The following is an 11,868-nucleotide window of genomic DNA, read 5'->3' on the forward strand; positions in this document are numbered from 1 at the left end:
CAGCCAATGAGCTTACTGCCTTGCATTTATATGGCTGGCTAGCATTCACTTGAGATTCACTTGAGAGCACGTGCCCCCTCAGATTTTTGAGCCAATTGGATTTTGAATGCAGCTTCCAAAAGGCAAACAAATAGCCAAATAATATTTTTATATTTGATACAATCACACTAGTGTGATTAGAAAGTTCAGTGCGGCACATCATTAGCTGCTAAATTCAAATCTGCGTTCACACTTTGGCTGGAGCTGAGCCAGAGCCAGATGTGTTTTTTAAGGAAATTTAGTGCCATCCAGTCCTTAATTTCCTCAAGACACTGCAATAGGGGTGCTAAAGAGCAAGTATCTTTTCGTTTCAAAGGCAGATAAATTTGCGTATCGTCTGCATAACTATGAAAAGAAATACCAAATTTCCTAAAAATATGTCCTAAGGCAGTGTTTCTCAACCCTGGTCATGGGCGCCCCCCAGCACTGCACAGTTTGTGTGTCTCCCTAATCAAACACACCTGATTCAACTCATTAGCTCATTAAAAGAAACTCCAGGACCTGAAATGGGTGTCAGATAAGGGAGACATACAAAATGTGCAGTGTTGGGGGGCGCTTAGGACCAGGGTTAAGAAACACTGTCCTAAGGGGAGCATATACAGCGAGAACAGAATAGGCCCCAAAATGGAGCCCTGGGGGACCCCACACGTGAAAGAAGCAGTTGAGGAGACAAAGTCTCCAAAATGAACAGAGAAAGTTCAGCAGAAAGCTGAACGGGTTACATTTTCTATAGATCAGTTTTGATTAACGCATCCGCTACATTACTATTTCCAACAACAAATTATGTGCCTAAGTACATAAACATTGTCCTATAAAAATAACATTATCTTTATTTCTGCATAATTTCTCTCTCAATATAGCCATTAACTCGACTTGATGCACACTTTGTAAAGTTGTTGAGATCTCTTCTGAAGCATTACAGGAGACAAATATGAGACCACCAAATTATTTAGCTAAAGAGAAAAATCTAAGCACAGTGTGATGTTTTTGAGATATCTAATCTAAACTTTTGAGGAGACAAATGTTAGAGATCCAGAGTCTCTAGCTAAGGAGAAAAATCTGAGCACAGTGTGCGATGCTGTTGTGATCTTGTTTGAAACTTTGGAGGAGACAAATGTGAGACCACCAGAGTCTTTAGGTAAGGAGAAAAATCTGAGCACAGTGTGTGATGTTTTTGAGATCTCTTCTAAAGCTTTAAAGGAGACAAATATGAGACCACCAGAGTCATTAGACTAGGATAATTATCTGAGCACAGTGTGTGACGCTGTTTAGATCTTGTTTGAAACTTTGGAGGAGACAAATATGAGACCACCGGAGTCTCTAGCTAAGGAGAAATATCTTAGCACAGTGTGTGATGTTGTTGAGATCTCTGCTAAAGCTTTAAAAGAGACAAATGTGAGATATCCAGAGTCTCTAGCTAAGGGGAAATATCTGAGCACAGTGTGTGATGTTGAGATCTCTTTAAAAGCTTTAAAGGAGACCATTGTGAGATTATTAGAGTTTTTGTCTCGGGAGACAAGTTTGAGAAGCAGGAGACTCAAGCAAAAATATCAATTAGATCTTAAAGTAATCTCATTTCTTTCTAGGAGAAATATTTGAGATGTTAAAGAGATCTCACTTTTGATTTTTCTTTCCTATGGGAAGGAGGAACAATATCCATGCCACATGAGGATGATGTCATTTTAACAATGATCTCTCTCAATGAGGCAAGAGACACCGGCTCAAACTGCTTAAAAACAGCCTCAATCTTATCAATAAAAAAAGTGTAAAAATTTCTCACACATTTCGGCAGAAGGCTCTAAGCAAGTAGCTTGGGGAGTGTTCAAAACAGCATTAATAGTACTGAACAGCACAGCTGACTTATGAGAGTTATTACAGATAACATTAGAGAGATACTTTGATTTCTCAGATCTAATAGTTTTTTTTTTATATTTAGACAAATTCTCCTTAAAAATATCTAAATAAATCTGCAATTTATCCTTCTTCCAGCGGCATTCCGCCCTTCTACACTCAAGCCTTACAGCTCAAGTAGTAGCATTCAGCCACGGTTGAACTCTAGGTTTTTCTCGAACCGTCCTAAAAGGGGCCACTGTATCCAAAATACTTTGACAGGTTGAAAAGAACAATGAGGTTAAGTCATCTATGTTAAGGCCATATGAGGACATTGAATAATAATCATCAATGCCATTAAAAGCCTCAGAAAACAATTGAGCAGTTGAAGGATTAATCGTACGACAGCGACGGGTTGGAGCAGTCACTTTAGAATCACAAGAAGTACATATCTCAAATATGAAAAGAAATATGACTGTTGTAAAAGGAAATCTGATTATTACATTAGTTTTTTAAAGAGGTAAATGATCTTTTAAATTTCACATGGGTTTGAATCAGATTCATTTAGATGGTCTGTTTAAACCCAAATGGTGCATCTTACCCACTGACTCGGGTCAGCTTACCCCTAACCTGCAAATTGAGCCATGGGAATGCATTTCTATAAGAAGCCACATTTTTAGAACTATTTGTCATAGACACAGTCTGATCATTTAAAATGATAGGAGACATCCTGAAATTACTTATAGAAAGATAACAAAGATAATTTCATTGTAATTCTGCTTCATTTTCGCTTATCTTGCGGACCAAACGCGTAAAAAAGTGGCACCTCTTCTTACCCCACTCTCTCCTACATTTAAAACAATTATTCCAAAAGTTGTTTACACAGACAGAAGCAGCATTAATTTCTATAAAAATACATCTAACAACTAATGTGTAGCTATCATTAACTACATGTTGTCTGTTGCGACATGTCAGAATGGTTTGGATCCATTTGCAGTTTTATTAAGAATAGTCAGACAATACAGGGTCAAATACCGGCAAGGCAGAACAGCAGAGACAAGGCAGAGACAGAATCGTGAACCAGGCGAGAGATCGGGGCAGGCGGCTAGCAAACAGAGAATCAGGAAACAGTCCAAGATCAGATGCACAGAAAACAAACACGGGTATAACGCTCGGAAATGACAGCCAGGGCAAATCAAGACTTCGCAAAGAGTCCATGTAATGGTGTGGCTTATATGTGTGTGTGTGTGTGAGTGTGTAAATGAGGTGCAGGTGTGGTTGTGTAATCAGTCCCAGGTATGAGGGATGATGGGAAATGGAGTCCGAATGGGAGATCGCTAATATTCCGGGGACAGTTCCCTCTGGTGGTGCGGAGGAGGCGGTACGGGAGCCTCCTCTGTAACAAGTTGATACTAGTAATATATAACACATCATATTTATAATATCTTATTAAAACCATATTAATAGCAGGCCTATAAATAGTTAATAACAGTAATATAAATGTTCTAAATGAGTTGTTTATTGGTATATAATATAGATTTATGCTGTATGATATTACATTAAATGTCTAATACTTATACTTCCATTGAAGATGAGGCAGAAGCAGGCTCAGAGAGTGAGGGAGAGCCCACTGAGCATTAGCCAATTTAGACAGGTACAGGTAAGACTGTTAAACTGACTGACAGCAAAGGAATATGCTAGAGTGTGATAAAAAGAAAGCTAGACATTAAATTATTCGAATGAAAGAGTAATTACATTACAACAACATAAACTGAACTAGCACTAAGCCTAACAATTGTATTTACAATATGATTCTAAAAGGTTTGTTATTCATTCTCTATATTAAGATGAAACTGCCCCAGAGTCAACTCAACAAAGTAAAAGTGAAGGTACTGAGCCAGAGACAGAAAATGTTCAGATTGAGAAAGAAAGGCAATACAATAGAGGCAGAACAGGAAGATATGGAGAGTGAGGCAGCCACAGCCATGTATTAACAAGTACCCATCCCCTTAGTGCCCCTTTTTTTGGTTTGGGCCACTGCCCCTCAAAATGTCTGTGCACGGCCCTGATATCCATATATACATATTCACAGATTCATAGACCCATTATATGTCAGCTATACTCGTGTGTTTATTGTTTAGGCTTGTGCTGCTTCTCTGCAACACTCATGTTTATATTTAGCTCACATTGTCAAGTACTTGACTTGATGCACACTTTGTAAAGTTGTTGAGATCTCTTCTGAAGCATTACAGGAGACAAATATGAGACCACCAAATTATTTAGCTAAAGAGAAAAATCTAAGCACAGTGTGATGTTTTTGAGATATCTAATCTAAACTTTTGAGGAGACAAATGTTAGAGATCCAGAGTCTCTAGCTAAGGAGAAAAATCTGAGCACAGTGTGCGATGCTGTTGTGATCTTGTTTGAAACTTTGGAGGAGACAAATGTGAGACCACCAGAGTCTTTAGGTAAGGAGAAAAATCTGAGCACAGTGTGTGGTGTTGTTGAGATCTCTTCTAAAGCTTTAAAGGAGACAAATATGAGACCACCAGAGTCATTAGACTAGGATAATTATCTGAGCACAGTGTGTGACGCTGTTTAGATCTTGTTTGAAACTTTGGAGGAGACAAATATGAGACCACCGGAGTCTCTAGCTAAGGAGAAATATCTTAGCACAGTGTGTGATGTTGTTGAGATCTCTGCTAAAGCTTTAAAAGAGACAAATGTGAGATATCCAGAGTCTCTAGCTAAGGGGAAATATCTGAGCACAGTGTGTGATGTTGAGATCTCTTTAAAAGCTTTAAAGGAGACCATTGTGAGATTATTAGAGTTTTTGTCTCGGGAGACAAGTTTGAGAAGCAGGAGACTCAAGCAAAAATATCAATTAGATCTTAAAGTAATCTCATTTCTTTCTAGGAGAAATATTTGAGATGTTAAAGAGATCTCACTTTTGATTTTTCTTTCCTATGGGAAGGAGGAACAATATCCATGCCACATGAGGATGATGTCATTTTAACAATGATCTCTCTCAATGAGGCAAGAGACACCGGCTCAAACTGCTTAAAAACAGCCTCAATCTTATCAATAAAAAAAGTGTAAAAATTTCTCACACATTTCGGCAGAAGGCTCTAAGCAAGTAGCTTGGGGAGTGTTCAAAACAGCATTAATAGTACTGAACAGCACAGCTGACTTATGAGAGTTATTACAGATAACATTAGAGAGATACTTTGATTTCTCAGATCTAATAGTTTTTTTTTTATATTTAGACAAATTCTCCTTAAAAATATCTAAATAAATCTGCAATTTATCCTTCTTCCAGCGGCATTCCGCCCTTCTACACTCAAGCCTTACAGCTCAAGTAGTAGCATTCAGCCACGGTTGAACTCTAGGTTTTTCTCGAACCGTCCTAAAAGGGGCCACTGTATCCAAAATACTTTGACAGGTTGAAAAGAACAATGAGGTTAAGTCATCTATGTTAAGGCCATATGAGGACATTGAATAATAATCATCAATGCCATTAAAAGCCTCAGAAAACAATTGAGCAGTTGAAGGATTAATCGTCCGACAGCGACGGGTTGGAGCAGTCACTTTAGAATCACAAGAAGTACATATCTCAAATATGAAAAGAAATATGACTGTTGTAAAAGGAAATCTGATTATTACATTAGTTTTTTAAAGAGGTAAATGATCTTTTAAATTTCACATGGGTTTGAATCAGATTCATTTAGATGGTCTGTTTAAACCCAAATGGTGCATCTTACCCACTGACTCGGGTCAGCTTACCCCTAACCTGCAAATTGAGCCATGGGAATGCATTTCTATAAGAAGCCACATTTTTAGAACTATTTGTCATAGACACAGTCTGATCATTTAAAATGATAGGAGACATCCTGAAATTACTTATAGAAAGATAACAAAGATAATTTCATTGTAATTCTGCTTCATTTTCGCTTATCTTGCGGACCAAACGCGTAAAAAAGTGGCACCTCTTCTTACCCCACTCTCTCCTACATTTAAAACAATTATTCCAAAAGTTGTTTACACAGACAGAAGCAGCATTAATTTCTATAAAAATACATCTAACAACTAATGTGTAGCTATCATTAACTACATGTTGTCTGTTGCGACATGTCAGAATGGTTTGGATCCATTTGCAGTTTTATTAAGAATAGTCAGACAATACAGGGTCAAATACCGGCAAGGCAGAACAGCAGAGACAAGGCAGAGACAGAATCGTGAACCAGGCGAGAGATCGGGGCAGGCGGCTAGCAAACAGAGATTCAGGAAACAGTCCAAGATCAGATGCACAGAAAACAAACACGGGTATAACGCTCGGAAATGACAGCCAGGGCAAATCAAGACTTCGCAAAGAGTCCATGTAATGGTGTGGCTTATATGTGTGTGTGTGTGTGAGTGTGTAAATGAGGTGCAGGTGTGGTTGTGTAATCAGTCCCAGGTATGAGGGATGATGGGAAATGGAGTCCGAATGGGAGATCGCTAATATTCCGGGGACAGTTCCCTCTGGTGGTGCGGAGGAGGCGGTACGGGAGCCTCCTCTGTAACAAGTTGATACTAGTAATATATAACACATCATATTTATAATATCTTATTAAAACCATATTAATAGCAGGCCTATAAATAGTTAATAACAGTAATATAAATGTTCTAAATGAGTTGTTTATTGGTATATAATATAGATTTATGCTGTATGATATTACATTAAATGTCTAATACTAGTGAGAGTGGGGTCCAGGATATCTCCAGCTCTAACCCAAGATCACTCCTCCGGACCGAACCCCTCCCAATTGACCAGATACTGGAGGGTGCCGCCCTGGCGTCTGGAGTCTAGCAACTCGTGCACTCGATACGCCTCCTCGCCGTCAACCAGGATAGGCAGGGAGGTCTGTCGTCTGACAGCGTGAAGTAGATGGGTATGAGCTCGGTCCCAGACCTCCTCACTGTGTTGCAACCAATCTGTGACCGAGGGTAGGTCGGTGGGTTCGCCAGACCAGGGAAACAATGGTGGTTGAAAACCCAGAATGCATTTGAACGGGGTCATCCCTGTGGCTGGTTTCACCAGTGAATTCTGTGCGTATTCTGCCCATAATAGATACCTGCTCCAGTCCGATTGTTGTTGCTGACAGTATGATCTGAGGAATCGAATCACCTCCTGATTCAGACGTTCTGTTTGCCCGTTGAATTGAGGATGGTAACCGGATGTAAGTCTGATGTTGACGTTGAGGTGTTTGAAGAAGGCGGGCCATACTTTTGAAGTGAATTGAGGCCCTCGATCTGACACAATATCTTCGGGTAGGCCATAGAATCTGAACACTTGGTTGCAGAGCAATTCGGCGGTTTCGAAGGCTGTGGGGAGCTTGGGTAAAGGAATTAGGCGGCAGGCTTTGGAGAATCGGTCTATGATTGTGAGTATGGTGGTGTTACCTTGGGAATTGGGTAGGTCGGTGATGAAGTCGATGGCGATATGAGACCAAGGTCGTTGTGGTGTCGGTAGTGGGTTTAGCAGGCCGGCCGGGAGCTGTCTGGGTGATTTGGAAGTGTGACACGTGATACAGTTCTGGATGAATTTGGTTGTTGTCGGTCAGCATAGTGGGCCACCAGAATCGATTCCTGAGCAGGTGTACTGTGGCAGTGATTCCAGGATGACCTGAGCTGGGCGTAACGTGTACCTGAGAGAGCAGTCGCTGTCGTTGGGGTTCTGGTACATAAGTGAGATTAGCAGGGCATTCGGGAGGCGGTGGATCTTGGAGGTTCAGATGTTCGATCTCGGTCATGATATCCCCTGTACAGGTGCTACGAGAAGGTTTTCGGGAAGGATAGTGTCGTTAGCGGTGGCCTGGACTGTTTCCTCAGTTTGGCGTGAGAGAGCGTCAGCTTTAGTGTTCTTAGAACCCGGTCTGTATGTGACAGTGAACCGAAATCTTGTGAAGAAGATCACAAGGCTTGTCTGGGGTTTAGACGTTTAGCCGAATGCAGGTACTCCAAGTTCTTATGATCGCGCTCTGGGTCTGGATGTCGGATAATAGGAGCAGTGGTGAACCGAGTTTTTAATTCGTCGAAGGTCAGATGTGACTCTGGGGACCAAATCAGTCTGGATGTGTGACGTTTAGTCATGGTAGTCAGAGGGGCGGCGATCGAACTGAAGCTCCTGATTGTGTTTGAATAAATCAGGATATTGTCGATGTATACAATTACCCATCTGTCGAGCATGTCCCGGAAGATGTCATTCATGAAAGATTGAAAAACTGAAGGACTGTTTGCCAGGCCGAACGGCATAACCAAGTATTCATAGTGCCCACTAGTGGTGGAAAACGCAGTCTTCCATCCGTCTCCTTCACGGATGCGAATTAAGTTGTAAGCGTTGCGTAGATCTAGTTTGGTGTAGTATTTGGCCTGGCGAAGCTGTTCTAATGCGGCTGGAACTAGGGGCAACGGGTCGCGAAACTTAATGGTGATGTCGTTGAGGCCGCGGTAATCAATGCATGGCCACAACCCTCCGTCCTTTTTCTTTACAAAGAAGAACCCGGCTGAGGCAGGAGAAGTTGAGGGTCGAATGAATCATTTAGATAGTTCCTCGTCAATGTAAAGCTTCATGGCCTCGGATTCAGGTTGCGATAACGGGAAAATTCTGCCTTTAGGAGGAGTGGTGCCAGGCATTAAGTCAATGGCGCAATCAACAGAACGGTGAGTGGAAAGCTGAGATGCTTTTTTTTTTTTACTGAAGGCGTCGGCGAGGTCTGAGTATTCTGGGGGCAGATGAACATTGTTTGCGACTGGAGCAGGTGATAGAGAGGCATTACTGGAGGCGAGGGGGTGTCCGTCTAGAGCCTCCACTGCCAGGGGAGAGTTACAAGGGGTAAGTTTTAGGTTGTGGTGCTGAGCGAATTCATATGAAACAAAGTTACCAGCCGCTCCGGAGCCTAATAGAGCGGTGGTGGTAATTGTAGTATCATTGACAAGCAGTTTGACTGGTAATTTTATGCTTGAGGCAGAGGTGGTCATGCGAGTATTTAGACTCACCGATCGGGAACTGGTGATGGATGAACCAGGCAGGAAGTCCTCATGTGTCCCGCCTGACCGCAATAGAGGCACAGTTCATTCTGCATACGGCGTTCCCATTCCTCGGGGGTGAGGTGAGTGAATCCCAACTGCATGGGTTCGGCTCTGCTAGTGGTTTCAGATGTGAAATGAGGCGTGGCTCGGGTAGAGCATCGAGAGTGGATCAGATTGTCTATTTGGATGGCGAGATCAATGAACTCACCCAGATTTCTTCCCTCATCCCGGCAGGCCAGTTCTGACTGTAACTCTCAATTCAATCCTCTCCGGAACAAGAGCTTTAGCGTGTCCTCCACCCACACAGTCTGAGCCGCGAGAGTTCGGAAGGACAGAGCGTACTCAGCTGCTGGCCTTCTTCCCTGAGAAAGGGTTAACAATTGGTCACCCGCGCTTCTCCCCTCAGCTGGGTGTTCGAAAACCTTGCGGAAATCTCGAAGGAATGCTTCGAAGGTGGGGAATGATGAACCGTCCATCCTCCAGACAGCGGTGGCCCAATCCAATGCTCTCCCGGTGAGTAGTGAGCAGACGAAAGCAATGCGGCTAGAATCTGTGGGGTAAAGCGAGGTTTGTTGGTTGACAAAGAGCGAGCACTGAAGTAGGAAGCCCTTGCATTTGGCAGGTTCTCCATCGAATTTCTCAGGAAAAGCGAGTCGTGGGCTGACTGGGGGTGTTTGAGCAGGTGGTGGGTTACTGAGGACAGATGGCGGATTAGAAACGGCTCCGGGGGGTGATATGCTGATGCCTTGTAGTGCCTTGACGAGCTCCTCAGTCAATGTGGTGAGCCGATTTAACTGGTGTTGATGCATGGCGAGCTGTGAGGCCTGAGCAGAGAGTTCTGTTGATAGTTGTATGAGCGCTGCTGGATCACTGATTGGCGAAGTCTTCTGTTGCGACACGTCAGAAGGGTTTGGATCCATTTGCAGTTTTATTAAGAATAGTCAGACAATGCAGGGTCAAATACCGGCAAGGCAGAACAGCAGAGACGAGGCAGAGACAGAATCGTGAACCAGGCGAGAGATCGGGGCAGGCGGCTAGCAAACAGAGTCCAGGTGAAACAATCCAAGTCGGGGCAGGCAGATAACAATCAGAGAATCAGGAAACAGTCCAAGATCAGATGCACAGAAAACAAACACGGGTATAACGCTCGGAAATGACAGCCAGGGCAAATCAAGACTTCGCAAATAGTCAGTGTAATGGTGTGGCTTATATGTATGTGTGTGTGTGAGTGTGTAAATGAGGTGCAGGTGTGGTTGTGTAATCAGTCCCAGGTATGAGGGATGATGGGAAATGGAGTCCGAATGGGAGATCGCTAATATTCCAGGGACAGTTCCCTCTGGTGGTGCGGAGGAGGCGGTTCGGGAGCCTCCTCTGTAACATTGTCATATGAACAACCAGTCAATAACTAATTTAAGTTTTACAGTATAGGCCTACATATGATTCACTAAAAAGTCGTTAGTCATTTGTTCAGGAATCACACTTCATTGTTTGCACTTTTTGTGTTTGTGCCTGTCCCAATATCCACCTGTGGTATTTGCACTTGACTGCTTGTCTACATGGGGCCCTATTTTAATGATCTAAGCGCAAGGTCTAAAGCGCACAGTGCAGGTGCACTTAAGCCGAGCTCACACTACAGGATTTTTGGCTGGATTTTGCTGTCGCAGACAGATTTCCACAGTCTGCGACAAAACCCCCAGATCGTGACCAAATCGGTGCTCGTTGCGTTTGCCGAAGCTCGTTATGTATGAGCAGGTCAGCAACATGATCCAAACCTGTCTCGAGCTATCACAGATGCTACGATATTTTCAAACCTGTTTGATATTATCGCAGTTGATCATCCATGCTTGAAGATGTGGCCCGTAATCGACGTAATTTCTCGCGAGAATTTATGTGTGAAAGCGTATTTTCGCTGATGGTCGGGATGCCTCTTTACTGAATTTTTTGTAGTGTGTGCACCTCGTTATCGTTGTGTTGTGTAGTATGCGCACAGCTATGACAAGACGAACGACAGATGAGAGCAAATCTTGTTGCGTAGTGTGAGCAACACAGTGATTCGGCAAGTCTTTCAATCCTGTAGTGTGAGCCCGGCTTTAGGGTGTGTCCGAATCCACTTTTGCTAGTTTCACGACGGGAAAAACGGTCGGCGCGCCCGGCGCATGGTCTAAAGGGGTTGTCCCTATTCTCTTAATGAGTAATGGGTGTGTTTTGGGCATAATGTGCAATAAACCAATCAGAGTCTCATCTCCCATTCTTTTTAAAAAGGCAGTTGTGTTCGCGCCATGGCGGATTTGCTATTTACATGGAGGAATTTGCCAGCGGAAAAACGGAGCGCTTCTCTATGTAAGGGAATGGATATGCTCGTGCGCGTAATTCTGATACATGCAAAGACTATCCATTATGACATGTAGGCATTTTTATATTTATGTACACAATAATAATCTTTTACATTTTAATCCTATAATTTTTCATTTAAAAAAATGTTTGTGTGCTGCTGCGCGTCCGTGTGTGTAATAAGCAAAGTGTACGCGCGTTGTGCACCCGCCTATAGGCGCATATTACTAATGCGCTTTTTAAATAACAAACAAAATATATTGCGCCAGACTTTTGACCAGGTTTTTGTTGGTCAATGGCGCAGTCTATTTCAATTGCCTCAAAATAGCAATGCGCCAGAACACACCTCGTTTTCAGACCAGCCAGGCCATGGGCGCACAAATGGGCGCAAATGCATTTGCTATTTAAACAATGTGGTGCAGGACGTGAAAATGACAACTGAAACTAGCAAAAAACACGTGCGTCGCACCTGGTGCCGCATTGTGCCAGGTGTATGATAGGGCCCCATGAGTGCACAAATGGGCGCAAATGCATTTGCTATTTAAACAGCCTGGCGCAGGATGTGAAAATGATAACTGCGTCAGGCTGACTCTAGCA

Source organism: Sinocyclocheilus rhinocerous, unplaced genomic scaffold (genome assembly GCF_001515625.1).
Source record: "Sinocyclocheilus rhinocerous isolate Xijiao unplaced genomic scaffold, SAMN03320098_v1.1 scaffold1382, whole genome shotgun sequence".
NCBI lineage: Eukaryota > Metazoa > Chordata > Actinopteri > Cypriniformes > Cyprinidae > Sinocyclocheilus > Sinocyclocheilus rhinocerous.